This window comes from Bos taurus, chromosome 17, assembly GCF_002263795.3.
Source record: "Bos taurus isolate L1 Dominette 01449 registration number 42190680 breed Hereford chromosome 17, ARS-UCD2.0, whole genome shotgun sequence".
In the NCBI taxonomy this organism is placed as follows: Eukaryota; Metazoa; Chordata; class Mammalia; order Artiodactyla; family Bovidae; genus Bos; species Bos taurus.
In genome coordinates, this window is record NC_037344.1 from 26,010,324 (window position 1) to 26,022,965 (window position 12,642).

The 12,642-nt window shown below is 37.4% G+C and overlaps 1 pseudogene; it reads right to left on the reverse strand.

Moving 5' to 3' along the window:
- Window positions 1-7,566: 7,566 nt before the first annotated feature.
- On the reverse strand, window positions 7,567-7,739 carry LOC112442102 (uncharacterized; annotated as a pseudogene).
- Window positions 7,740-12,642: the final 4,903 nt, after the last annotated feature.

Here is a 12,642-nt window from a genome sequence, read left to right on the forward strand (position 1 = left end):
CTTCAAAAGGTCCCTTGCATGCACTGCCACACCCAGTGCCCCCGACCCTGAGGCAGGCCATTTCTGACCCATGCCTCTGCTGGAAACTCCTGGACAGGCAAGGCTGGGTCAGTCTCTTGTGGGGTCACTGCTCCTTTCTCCTGCATCCTGGTACATACAAAGTTTTGTTTGTGCCCTCCAAAAGTCTGTTTCCCCAGTCCTATGTAAGTTCTGTAACCAAATCCCACTGGCCTCCAAAGTCAAATTCCCTGGGGGTTCTCAGTCTCTTTGCCAGATCCCCAGGTTGGGAAATTTGATGTAGGTCCTAGAACTTTCATAACAGTGTGTGAATTTGTTTGGCATAATTGTTCTGCAGTTTGTGGGCTGTCTGCTCAACATCTCTATGGTGGGGTTAATGGGGACCTCCTCCATGAGGGTTTATGCCACACCCAGGAATGCTGCACCCAGAGCCCCTGCCCCTGTGGCAGGCCACTGCTGACCCCACAGGAGACATTCAAACACTCAAAGGCATGCCTGGCTCAGTCTCTGTGAGGTCTCCTGTTGCACAAAAGGCTTTGTTTCAGCCCTCTGATCATCTCTGATACGTATGGGGTTTGATTCTAAAGGTGATTTTGCCCCTCCCACCATATTGTTGGGGCTTCTTCATTGCCCTTGGATGTGGAGTATCTTTTTTGGTGGGATCCAACATTCTCCTGTCAATGGTTGTTCAGCAGCAAGTTGTAATTTTGGAGTTCTTGCAGAAGAAGATGAACACACCTCCTTCTACTCCACCATTTTGTCAGTTGCTGGACATGATTGAATGACTGAATTGAACTGAAATTAGAAATCTAGCATTCTACTCATACTAAGTCAAGAAAGTTGAATCAGAATGTCATAAAATTTTTTAGCTAAGCAAAAGTAACATAAATTTTCTAAAATATATATTATTCATACTGTATATGTACAGTGAAAGTGAAGTTGCTCAGTCGTGCCCGACTCTTAGCGACCCCATGGACTGCAGCCTACCAGGCTCCTCCGTCCATGGATTTTCCAGGCAAGAGTGCTGGAGTGGGGTGAACTTTTCTATTATGTTTGATAAAGGCTTGAGAAAACAAAAAAAGAGAAATTGGAAACTGTACACTAAATGAAATTGAAGCACTGAATGTGAAATAGAAAAGTGAAACAAACTAGACAAAAGTAAAAGATCATCATATAGTCCAGGTTTTTTTAAACATGGCTGCTCATTAGAAACACATCTGGAGCTTTGGAGAATAGCAATACCTGGACATTTGTATGTTTCAAAAAAAAAAAAAAAAAAAAATTCCAAAATAATTCTGTTGTGCATTTGGATTTTAAAAAGTGATAACAAGTTTTTCTATTACTTTCTGTTGACTGATCATGATACAATGGTATTCAATGAATAACAGTTAAATAATCACAATAGTAAAAGATGTGTATTAGTTTTCACAATAGCCAAACAAAAAATAAAAGATAATGATAATTACAAGCCATTATGGAAACATGATTAACCTAAAAATATAAAATAATTGTGTACAATTTTGAGGGGGGGTTAAGCAGTGGTGTGATAAGTGGAAGCATACCTGCCCATGTTCTCATCCACCTAGCCAGGCTATGCCTTTTAGTGAGTTCTCACAGAAGCATTTAATCCATTACAGTTAAACTAATTATTGATATGTATGATCCTATTACTTACTATTTTCTTAATTGTTTTGGGTTTATTTTGTGTAAGTCTTTTCCTTCTCTTGTGTTTCCTGCTCAGAGAAGTTCCTTCAATATTTGCTGTAAAGCTGGTTTGGTGGTCCTGAATTCTCTTAACTTTTGGTTGTCTGGAAAGCTTTTGATTTCTCCATCAAATCTAAATGGGAGTCATGGTAGGTAGAGTATTCTTGGTTATAGGTTCTTCCCTTTCATCATTTTAAACATATTATGTCATTCTCTTCTGGCTTATAGAATTTCTGTTGAGAAATTTAGCTGATAACCTTATGGGAATTTCCCTGTATGTTATTTGTTGTTTTTCCCTTATTGCTTTTAATATTTTACCTTTAAGTGTCATTTTGATTACTAGGTGTCTCGGGCTGTTCCTCCTTGGGATTATCCCACCTGGGACTCTTTATGCTTCCTGGACTTGGTTGACTATTTCCTTTCCCATGTTAGGGAAGTTTTCAGCTATTATGTCTTCAACTATTTTCTCAGGTCTTGTCTCTCTCTTTTCTCCTTCTGGAACCCCTATAATGTGAATATTGGAGAATATACATTGTTCCAGAGGTCTTTAAGACTTTTTTTCTTTCATTCTTTTTTCTATATTCTGTCTGTCGCAGTAATTTCCACCATTCTGTCCTCCAGGTCACTTAACCATTCTGCATCAGTTATTCAGCTAATGATTATTTCTAGTGTATTGTTGGAGAAGGCAATGGCACCCCACTCCAGTACTCTTGCCTGGAAAATCCCATGGGCGGAGGAGCCTGGTGGGCTGCAATCCGTGGGGTTGCAAAGAGTCGGACACGACTGAGTGACTTCACTTTCACTTTTCACTTTCATGCATTGGAGAAGGAAATGGCAACCCACTCCAGCATTCTTGCCTGGAGAATCCCAGGGACAGGGGAGCCTGGTCTGCCGTCTATGGGGTCGCACAGAGTCGGACATGACTGAAGTGACTTAGCAGTAGCAGCAGTGTATTGTTAATCTGTTTATTTGTTCTTGAGTTCTTAAGTCTTTGGTAAACATTTCTTGCATCTTCTCAATATTTACCTCTATTCTTTTTCTGAGATCCTGGGACACCTTCACTATCATATTCTGAATTCTTTTTCTGGGAGGTTGCCCATCTCCATTTCATCCGACTGTTTTTCTGGGTTTTATCTAGTCCCTTCATCTGGGACAAAATCCTATGCTTTTTTTCATACTGGCTAATTTTCTGTGGATTTCCCTGGTGGCTCAGATGGTAGAGAAACTACCAACAATGTGAGAGACCCAGATTCAGTTTCTGGGTAAGGAAGATCCCCTGGAGAAGGGAACTGAAACCCACTTCAGTATTCTTTCCTGGAGAATTCCACGGGCAGAGGAGCCTGGTGAACTACATTCCATGGGGTCGCAAAGAGTCTGACATGACTGAGTGACTTACACATAAACACGACTTTCTGTGATATGATTTTGATTCTAATTGTTGCAGGCTTGTGGTTCTTCTTGCTTCTTCTTCCCACCCTCTGGTGGATGAGGCTGAGAGGCTTCTATACGCTTTTTGATGGGAGGGACAAGGTGGAAAAAACTAGATCTTGCTCTAGTGGGTAGGGCTGTGCTTGTTCCTCCTGAGGTGACCCAGTCTATGGGCTCTATGGTAGGGTTAATGGTGACCTCCAAGAGGATTTGCACCAAAAAGCCCCTTCCAGGACTGCTGATGCCAATACCCTGTTGCCACAGTGAGACACTGCCCACTCACACCTCCGCAGGATACCCTCCAACACTAGCAGGTAGGTCTGGTTCAGTCTCCTGTAGGATCACCGCTCCTTTCCCCTAGGACTTGTGCACAAGATTTTGTCTGTGCCCTAAAGGGGGGAGTCTCTGTTTCCCCTACTCCTGTGGAAGTCCTGTAATCAAATCCCACTGATCTTCAGATTCCCTGGGGATTCTTGGTCCCTTTGCCAGGTCCCCAGGCTGGGAAGTCTGACGTGAGGCTCAAAACCTTCACAATAATGGGGGAACTTCTTTGGTATTATTGTTCTCCAGATTGAAGGCTGCCCCCTCGTGGGGTATGAGATATAATTTTGATCATGTTTGCACTCCTCCTACCATCTCATTGCAGCTTATTTGTCTTTGGATATTGGGTATCTTTACTTGGTGGGTTTCAGTGTCCTCCTGTCAATGGTTGTTCAACAGCTAGCTGTGATTTTGGTGCTCTTGCAGGAGGAGATGAACACACATCCTTTTACTCTGCCACTTGAACCAGAAGCCCTATTATTGACAGTATTGTAAATTAAAATTTTAAATTTCTCTTTCTTAGTTTGTTGTCAGTATTTTGAAATGAACGTAATTTCTATATACTGATTTATGTCCTACTAATCTGATGAATTTTTAAATTAGTTTTAACAGGTTTTCAGAGGAGTCTTTTGGGTTTTCTATATATAATATTGTGTCATTTGCAAGTAGAAACAATTTTACTTCTTTCTTTACCACTAAAATGCTTTGTATTTATTTTACTGCCTAATAGCTCTGGAGATTCCAGTACTCTTTTGATTAAAAGTGGTGGAATATGCAACATCTTATTTCTGTCTTAAAAGTTTTCATTTTTCACCATTGGGTATGTTAGTGTAGGTTTGTCATATATGGCTTCTATTATGTTGAGGCACAATACATTCCCTCTATACCCATTCTGTTGAGAGTTTTTATTTTAAATGGATTTTGAATTTTGTCAAATACTTTATCTGCATCTACTGGTATGGGCATATAAATTTTATCCTTGATTGTGTTAATGTGGTGTATCACATTCCTTGATTTGGGAATTTTGAACCATGCTTGCATCCCTGGAATAAATTTCACTTCATTTTGTATGATCCTTTTGGTGTACCGTCAAATTTGATTTATTACCATTCTTTATTTTTGTATAACATATAGCCTATGGTTTTTAGTGTTGCTTTTTAAAAATGGATTAACTAGTTTAAAATCTATTTTAAAAAGTGTTATGTGAACAGATACTCACACCCTTCACTCCCCTCAAAAAATCTCTTACAGGAGTCTGACTCATAAATCCAATTTGTCAGCATTTTTATTAGCTTATGTTTATCACTTCCTTCGGAACCACTCTGTTTTATTTTCTAATAAATCTGTCTTTTAACTTTTATACTCACTTATTGCTTTTATATGATAAATGTTTAAATTATCTGACTACAGTAACAATTATGTCTGACAAATGTATTTGGGGACAAAACATTCAACTTTTGGCATACAAATAAGAAGTGGGAGAAGAAATCTGTAAGTGTGTGAGACAGCACTAACCCCACACATGGGCCCCACCAAGGGACAGGTAATTCAGAGCAGCTGTTGAACAGGAGTTGGGAAGACATTCTACAGTATTTTCTACCTTAGATGCATACATGGAAGAAATACATATAACATAATAAAAATATGTAAAATAAAAATTTTACCAGAAGTCAAAAAAAAGCAGAGAGTAATAAAATGAAGTGTAAAAAAACAAGAGACTGATGGCGTGGGGCATGCTTTTTTGGGCAATTAACTGCAACCTGTTCAAAGGTGCCAATTATAGCATAGTTTGCCTACCTACCATTACTCTGACCAAAGCATTTTTTGAAGATGTGGAAAAGTCTGACTTATGTAGAATAGCAATTATCTTTTTGTAAAAGATAAATTTAGACACCTGAAAGTATATATACATAAAAACTAACACATAAAACTATTTTCTTTAAAAAAGGCATGTATTACTGAGTCAAATATTGCAAATAAAAATTAATTAATTTCTTAAAGTACCTACAGAGATGATCTTTCATTTTCTCAATCCTTCAATTACCACTTTAACATGGCAGGTTAACAAGTGGAAGACTGACAGTTAATAATAACAATGAAAACTTTTGTGTCAAATTTGATGAAAATCATACTTAATTTACAGTTTTAAAGATGAAAAAATAAAAGAAAAATAATTGTGTGAAAAGAAAAAAGAAAACATAGAACATAAAATCATTATTGGTATCATTGGTTAAGAATTTGTTGCTAATTACTGGAGAAGGAAATGGCAATCCACTCCAGCACTCTTGCCTGGAAAATCCCATGGACAGAGGAGCCTGATGGGCTACAGGCCATGGGGTCGCAAAGAGTTGGACACGATTGAGCGACTTCACTTTCACTTAGATTCAGAGGTAGCATCTATACAAAAGAGATTGTGCTGTTGTTATGGTAAATGTCTTTTAAAACTGAAGTAGAGAGTAAACACTCAAACATTTTTAAAAAATCTGAATTTTAAAAGGTCTATGTTTGAACACCTTTATAAAGAAACTGACAGGTATAGATTAAATAAATCTAGAAAGAGTTTACCTTTAAAACTGCAAGTATTAATATTGTAATACTGAATTTCTTATAATGAAAGCAAAGGAAATCTGAGACATAATACACTTTAAGAAATATCTTTGTATAATATTTATGGGAAAAATTTAAATCTAAATAATATGGCATGTGATTAGTTAATACAGATTATTGAGATTATATGTTTTATTAATTATTCTGTAATGGAACTCCAATACTTTGGCCACCTGATGTGAAAAACTGACTCATTGGAAAAGACTCTGATGCTGGGAAAGACTCAAGGCAAGAACAGCAGGGGACATGTGGCATGCATTACCACATTTGATAATCTCATATACCTCATGAAATATGGACAATTTATTGAAAAGAAAACTGGATAAGTTAAAAGATTTTTTTTCAAGTGAATACAAGCAGGTTTGTGTTAGTTGTTCAGTCATGTCCAACTCTTTGTGACCCCATGGTCTGTCCATGGAATTCTCTAGGCAAAAATACTGGAGAGTAGTAAATAAACCAAAGCTCAGGTTTTTATCTTTATAAGTTTAGATGGTCTGGCATTGTGCTTGAATTGTCTCACCTTAAAAGTTGCATTTGTAAGGCTTTGTTTTCTTTAGAAAACCTTCTCAAACTTAATTGTGCATGTGACTCATTGTGAGTTATTAATAAAAGTGGACACTTTGGTCGTGACCCTAGAGAGCCTGAATCTGTAAGTTCAGATTGAGACCCTGGTTGAATGACGAAATCATTCACAGGGAGTTCTCTCATTTATGTAGAGAAGGGTTGAACAAGAAGACTTAAGATGTCTCAAGAACTTATCTTTTACTTTAGACTCTTGGCTAACTTTTGAGTTTGAGTAAACACATGGAAATTGCCTACTTTAATATTTTAAGTCATAAAAACCTTGGTCTTAAACCAACTTTCTTTTGTATAAATTCTACCTTGACCTAATAAAGGAGCAGTTCTAGATCTACAAAGGAATTACCCGTTCTAACGTCAGTGATAACCTTTTCAGTATGACATACAAATATCAGAACCATTTAAGTTGGCCACACCAAAAAGTCCTTACAGAAATGAATAAATTGTGGGAATAAAGCTTTATTTGGGCAACATAGAAAATGTTTACCAAGAAATAAGAATATGTTCAAGGTAAAATTTACTCATACATGACCACTGGAAAAACCATAGCTTTGCCTAGATGGCCCTTTGTCAGCAAAGTAATGTCTTTGCTTTTTAATATGCTGTATAGGTTGGTCATAGCTTTTCTTCCAAGGAGCAAGGGTCTTTTAATTTCATGGCTGCAGTCACCATCTGCAGTGATTGCGGAGCCCAAGAAAATAAAGTCTCTCATTGTTTCCATTGTTTCCCCATCTATTTGCCATGAAGTGATGGGACTGGATGCCATGATCTTAGTTTTCTGAATGTTGAGTTTTAAGCCAACGTTTTCACTCTCCTCTTTCACTTTCATTAAGTTCACTTAGTGATTCTTCACTTTCGGCCATTAGGTGGTGTCATCTGCATATCTGAGGTTATTATTTCTTTTCCCCACAGGGGAAAGCGCGAACACAGTCCCCCACCACCACAAATTATGCAGTCGAGTTTCCCACATTTGGGGAAATCGCAGGGGTCTGAGGTTATTGATATATCTCCCAGCAATCTTGATTCCAGAGTGTAATTCATCCAGCCCAGCGTTTCTCATGATGTACTCTGCATATAAGTTAAATAAGCAGGGAGACAATATACCCCTTTCCTGATTTGGAATCAGTCTGTTGTTCCATGTCCAGTTCTAACTGTTGTTTCTTGACCTGCATACAGATTTCTCAGGAAATAGGTCAGGTGGTCTGGTATTCTTATCTCTTTAAGAGTGTTTCACAGTTTGTTGTGATCCACACAAAAACTCAGGCGTAGTCAATAAAGCAGGAAAAAAAAGAAATAGATGTTTTTTTCTGGAACTGTCTTGCTTTTTCAATGATCCAACAGATGTTGGCAATTCGATCTCTGGTTCTGCCTTTTCTAAATCCAGCTTGAACATCTCGATGTTCATGCTTCATGTACTATTGAAGCCTGGCTTGGAGGATTTTGAGCATTACTTTGGCTGAGCACTGAAGAATTGATGCTTTTGAACTGTGGTGTTGGAGAAGACTCTTGAAAGTGCCTTTGACTAGAAGGAGATCAAACTAGACCATCCTAAAGATTTGAAGCTAAAACTCCAATATTTTGGCCACCTGTTGCGAAGAACTGACTCATTGGAAAAGATCCTGATGTTGGGAAAGATTGAAGGCAGAAGGAGAAGGGGATGACAGAGGATGAGATGGTTGGACGGCATCACCAACTCCATGAACATGAGTTTGAGCAAGCTCCAGGAGTTAGTGTTGGACAGGGAAGCCTGGTGTGCTGCAGTCCATGGGGTCGCAAAGACTCAGACATGACTGAGAGACTGAACTGAACTGAAAATTTACTCAGATGACAGTTTTACCTAGGACAAATATAATTCCCCTCACTTAATGTTCAGTTCATTACGTTATAAACTTAACAGTAATAAATCAGTAGTAGAAATTTGTTTACCACCTTCCTAGTGATAAAAAGATTTTTTGATAAAAAATTTCCTGCTTGGTTTTATTATATATTTCATATTTTAGGACATATGTCTATTTCTGTGCTTTCAGTGCTTAACAAATCTCTCACTTTTACATTTTACAATTGCCAACCATTTTAATTTCTTTACTAGAATATTTAATAAGCATCTATGCAAATAATTTTAGATTTCAATGTTTCATAAAGATTAGTCTTTCAGTATTCATATCTAAGTATTGATCTTTCTTTGATTATCATATTCCAGATTTGAACTTGCTTCATTATTATTTAGGCTTCCTAGGTGACACTAGTGGTGAAGTGACTTCCTGCCAAAGCAAGAGACACAGGAGATGGGGGTTTGATCCTTAGGTCAGGAAGATCCCGCAGAGGAGGGCATGACAACCCACTCCAGGATTCTTGCCTGAAGAATCCCATAGACAGAGGAGCCTGGCAAGCTACAGTCCATAGGGGTGCAAAGAATCAGGCCACCCCACACACACACTTTATCATTTATATCTACATTTAAATTCTTACCTTGGCGAAAGATGTTTCATGATATTATAATCAAGAAGTGTTTCAATAGTACTTTATCTACTTGTATTATTTTATTCATCCAAAAAAGCTACCAACTACTACTAACTATAATTTAATTCAACATATTTCATGGATAATTATTAATGTACAAAGCACCATAGTAGGTCATGAGGGGTATGAAAAAATAATTGTAACTGACCGACCAATCAGAATGTCTATGGTCAAATAAAGGAAAAGAAACCTCATTATAAAGAAAAAAATATATCAAAAGGCTATTATAAAATGTAATACACTTTGACTGCCTTCAACTCTATTTGTTAAACTATGAGAGTTTATTTTAGTTTCAGTAATTATTTTCACTAGTCACTCCACCTGAGATAGATTTCTTTTTTTTCTTTTTGTGAGTCACCCAAACTATATGACTGTAGATACCTGGTGTTTCTGGTCTGCAGGGGCTAATCATTATATAATAGCTTTTTTGTATTTTAGTTTGAAGTTAGTGGATGCTTTAAGGCAAAACTGAATGAGTTTCCAATAGCCAGTCCAAAATTCCAAGAAATACAGACATGGAATGCCTAGGGTTATTCTCAAACGAAGTTAGATTTGAATTGCATCCACTATTCTTTATTACAATGTGTACATGATCAAAGCAAATACCATAGTTTCTGCTTGCCTCTGTGACTTAATTTCACAGTATTGGGGTTAAATATAGCTTTTGTAATGTCTACTAAACTGAGGAAGCTTGAAAACATTGATACAGTATAACAATTTTCTGTAATAACCTGCTGCTGCTGCTAAGTTGCTTCAGTCGTGTCCTACTCTGTGCGACCCATAGAGGGCAGCCCACCAAGCTTCCCGTGCCTGGGATTCTCCAGGCAAGAACACTGGAGTGGGTTGCCATTTCCTTCTCCAATGCAAGAAAGTGAAAAGTGAAAGTGAAGTCACTCAGTCGTGTCCGACTCTAGCGACCCCATGGACTGCAGCCCACCAGGCTCCTCAGTCCATGGAATTTTCCAGGCAAGAGTACTGGAGTGGGGTGCCATTGCCTTCTCCGTGTAATAACCTACTTAGAGATTATTTTGTGAGGCATAACAGGGATCGCAATATAGTACCAATTAAATAATGAAATTTTATCAATTGAGATTCCACTCATAAAATATTTAAGTTGTTCATATTAAATCATATCATGTTAGCATTAAATTTACACCATTAACATGTTAAAGGAGAAGTGATAAAACTTTCTTCAGAAAATAAACTGCTTTCAAGGACACAAATATTAAAGATGCTATATCTCATGTGTGATTATTATAAATAAAAATATACTATATTCATGTCATATTTTAAACCTTTGATACATAGTTACTTATTTTACCTTTAATAAATATTCAAATGATTTCCTATTTTAGTGGACAATTTTTCTAATTGGTAGTCTAATGTAAAAAGAATATAGTTACTGATTTCAGACAGGATTATGTTTGGAATCTGACTTTGTAACTTGCAGTTTACATAAACTTGATTAAATTGAGTCTCAGATTTCATTTTTATAAAGTTGTAATAATATTGACTCCATCTACAAATTGAAGAGTAGATTTTAATAGTCTATATGAATTTCCTGGCAATATTCATCTGTCAACAAATGACTGATTTGTTATCATTTCTAGTGAGAGAGTCAATTCCTAGGTAGGTTGATAAGAAATCTGGGGTCCCCGATGAGGAGACATGGGTCTGGGGTTCTCAAAGCAGAGACAGGTGTCTGGGATTCCCAAGGAGGAAGAAAGGACAAATGTCTTCTTTTTAATCTATATTCCTTAGTCTTAATCATGTAAAACATTATTTTCTTTATCTTTTTCTGATGATTACACAACAAACAACTCAGTTTAAGCTCTGTACTAAGGATTATAGGGCAACCCACTCCAGTATTCTTGCCTGGAGACTCCCAGGGACAGAGGAACCTGGTGGGCTACAGTCCATGGCGTGGCAAGGAGTCTGACACAACTAATCGACTAGACAACAACAACAAGGATTATATAACAACAATGTATCCTGTTTGAGGACAGTTTCTCCTTTCTGAAAACCTTCTGGCTAATCCCTTTATCTTAAATGTAAATTATGGGAGTGGATTTAGTAAGATCTTTACAAACTTGAGACATTCTTTGGATTTATTGTAATAACATTTAAAAAAGTATATAAATCCCTTCCTTAGACTAGCAAGGGAGACACTCTCTGCCTCCCTTCTGATGTCTATGTCAGAAGCTTTCTCTGTCCCTTTTAACTGTAATAAAACTTCTACCACACAAGAGCCCTGAGTGGTCAAGCCTAGTCCCTGGTCCTAAAGCTAAATCATCTTCTTTGGAGATCAGGAATCCAACATCGTTCACAGTAAGCTATCACTAGGCTGGTTCTTGTTTCAGAAAAACACTAAATAAATGAATAAATACACCAAGAAGTTTTTTAAAAACAAAATCCACAATATAATCTTTTCACTTATGATGACTGGTTTCATCAATTATTCTGAACTGGCAAGGATTAGTGATTTCCCACAGCATAAAATGCACGTGTAGATTATAAGTGAATCCTCCTGCTGACTTAAGTTGAGCATGGTTTAGTCCTGCCATACTTCTTCAATGCCAGTAAAATCTCCTTTTCAGCAGCACAAAGTAGAATGTGAGTTTATTGTAATCATGACAGAGACTCTATGAACAACTTCAGAGAAGATTATACCATGAATCTATGAAACAACCAAACAATGCAATTTTATTGTCTTAAAGATATTTTTCTTATTAAATAATACTGAATGAACATGAACCTCTACTCAATTATCCACTTTTATTTCTCTCATCATTTCCCTCTTCCATATCTGAGGAGGTGAAATCCACTCCTACCATATACTTTCAGCCAAAATCTCCAATATTGTTCATCTTCTTCCTATCTCCTTATAGACATTTCTTATGATTTACTGACAAAATAAGAGCATTTAGAAGAGAACTTCATAATATTCTTACCCATATATCTACCACCGTATTTGTGTCTGTCCCCTGCACCCCTCCCCCAGCATCACACTCACATTGACTTTATTTTTGTGATAGATTAGCTCTTGCTCTAATCCAAGGTCTACGCTTGTGCTTCGAATCCATAAAACATTTTATACAGTATGGTGCTAGTAATCTTTTTAATTGATAGTTGCCCTGTGAAAAAAAATCTGGATCCCTGGTGGCTCAGGCAGTAAAGAATCCACCTGCAATGAAGGAGACCAGGGTTTGATCCCTAGATCAGGATGATCCCCTGTAGAAGGAAATGGCAACCCACTCTAGTATTCTTATCTGGAGAAATCCATGATCAGAGGAGCCTGGTGGGCTGTACAGTCCATGGGGTCACAAAGAGTCAGACAGGACTGTGCAATGAACACATTCATTCATAGCCAGAGTGGAACAACCAACCTAGATATGAGGTTTTAATGATATAATAAAAATAGCCTACTTTCCTTGTAAGGATTATGTCTAGAAGTATGCCTCAGAT